Raw genomic sequence first — 2,724 nt, 5'->3', positions numbered from 1 at the left:
GATGGGGGGCACCATAAAGCATTTGTGCTTAGGGCACCCAAATGACACTGCTCCTATGAGACTCAGGTCTGAGCATGACCCAGATGTGTCTGCGTTGTTCTACTGACTATTTTGCGATACATCTGTCATATGATTCGAGCAATAAATCACATATAAACGATCACCAACCCAACAAATCTAAAAAATAAAGGGAAAACATGAAATGGGGGTGTACCTACGTCGCCTCGACTGCTCCGGGTTTAACCGTCATTTCGATTTACCAAAACGACTTCGTCTTGCATTTTTTGGGAATGTAATACAACTTAAACCATTCAGTCTTTGTATTTGTTGGGAATGTAATCGAACAGTAATGTACACCGTATATAAATCATTTTTGAGGACTGTTATGCACTCTACCGTAAAGCTTATTATGCTGAAATAAGCTTTATGGCAGAGTGCATAACAGTTTAAATACGAGCGATTTGAAAAAGGCAAAATGAACACGTTACCTGCTCAAAAGTGATTTGCGAGGGGATGCAAATCTCGGCAGGGATGCGTTTCTCGGCATAACACCGGTGAGCAGTCCAATGGTTCGAGTTTGTCCAAAGCGGGCCCCGTCGGATTTGAAGTAGACAGCGGTATTGTTCGGGAGCAATTTCAGCGAAATGCCGATTTTTACAAGCTTTGGTACGTCTGCCATGTCCAAAACTGTGTGTCAAACCCTTCTTAGTGTCCTTTAGAATGGTTTCACACGCAAAGGTGAAGGGTTGCTCAAACTACCTGGATTTGCTGCTTTAATCCATTAGCCATTAGCATCATTCCCTAAACTGCCGCTCAGTCCCCCCACGACAACCCCCCCTCTCTCTCTCTCTCTCACTCGTTCTCTCTTTCTCTCCTACACTCTTTTTTTTCTGTCTAAAATGTTTTGGGCCACAAGATGCCCTCCTTTAAACAGAGCACTAAAGGTAAGTAAGAATAAACAATGAGTTTTTACCCCACAATGGCAAATGACCAAAAATAAAGTGGGCCTCGACGTGGATGAAGTCCAATCAATTTAAAATCAATCAGGTCAAGTCAAGTAATGTTTTTTATATATCCCTTAATCACAAGTAGTCTCAAAGGGCTGCAGAGATCAGACTATTGCAAAATACAGACTATCATTGCACCATCTGATTTAAACCTCCATTAGGGCAAGGAAAAACTCAAATATCTCAGCATGAGGAAAATGAAGAAACCTTGAGAAGGTACCGCAAATGAGGTAATCCCCCTTCCAGAATGACGAGGCTGTAATGGATGTTGCATTAACAAATTGTCACGTTAATTTTTTTTTTTATTTAAAAAAAGAAAAGTACAATATATAATGAAGAATGAAAATTTAAAATAAAAAGGTTGACCGGGTTGCAATGGATGTAGCATTAACAAACAGTACACAGATACTGTCAAAATGGAATATAGGTCATTCTTGTGATTTATAATATAAGTGTGTTTTAAGCCTTGTCAAGTCAAGTCAGATTCATTTATAAAGCCCTTAATCACAAAAATGTCTCAAAGGACTGTCAGGAACCAGGAACGGAGACGGGAACCCAATTGCGTTAGTTTCTAAGTTTTATTTGAAAAGAGATGTAAGCTAGCACCCACGATCCAGTGATCGTTGATTGTGGGGAGCAGGTCGCTTCGTGACGCGGAAGTCGCACTTCTCTTAGCGGGAGCTGAAGGTTCGCAGCGATCGGACGGACGGCAGTCCTGTGACAGGTAGGCAGAATCAATACGTCTTAGCGGGGAGGTCGATGGCCAGGGCAGGAGAGTAGCTCGTAAACGTGGGGCAGAAACAGGTCAGAATCGAAGGCAGGAATCAAAACAGGAGAGTAGTTTTTGGTACTTGTTAATCTGGCGAAACACACAGGAACACAGGAGTACAATCGGACGTCCTTGTCTGGACGCTGACCGCTTAAGAAGTGAACGTCAGCAAATTAGAGAGCGCGCTCCGGGGCGCCAAACGATTGCCACAGGTGTCCTCACTTCGGCAATCATGACAAGGACTGCACAGGATTACAATTACACAACTAGACAATTCCCGCGGCAATTGTAAGAGTTGTGATTGATCTGGAAGATGATCCCGGTACGTATATATAACCCCGGTTGTTAGCATTATGAGTTAGCATAAAGTTTTTAGCTCAGAGAGATGTTTCTGTTATTTTTTACTTGGTTATGTGGGGGGACTCTGCCCCCCCACACCGGTACTGGCAAGTTCATTTGAGATGGGCCCACAACCGTTAGCAACAAGGATATGCCTTGTGGAGGTCTAAGAAACACGTTCATGGTAAAAACCATAGTAATAACACTGTTATTACACTTTAAAAACTTTTGAAATATACATGTTCAAATAGAATGGGCCGTTCGATTTTAATTGGCCCATCCGGAATGCATTGAGCCCATTCAATTTGCTGAGTCGTTAGCATATTAGCATTAGAATAATTTTGCAGCATGAAGAAGTTAGCATTTAGCCGTTAGCATCACTTTTTAGCATGTATCCGTTAACATAACTCATCAAATGAGGCCATTAGCATAATTTTTAAATATTAATTCGTTACAATATTGCCATTACCAAAAATGTTTTGCATGAAGTTAGCATTTAGCCGTTAGAATCACTCTTTAGCAGTTATCCATTAACATAAGTCGTCAACACTGCAAAAACTGCCTCTAAAAAAACAAGAAAATCTAGCCACTATTGCAGGAAATTTACTT

Source organism: Urocampus carinirostris, chromosome 8 (genome assembly GCF_059441175.1).
Source record: "Urocampus carinirostris isolate Australia breed hairy pipefish chromosome 8, RoL_Ucar_1.0, whole genome shotgun sequence".
Taxonomy (NCBI): domain Eukaryota; kingdom Metazoa; phylum Chordata; class Actinopteri; order Syngnathiformes; family Syngnathidae; genus Urocampus; species Urocampus carinirostris.
This window is presented reverse-complemented; position numbering follows the sequence as displayed.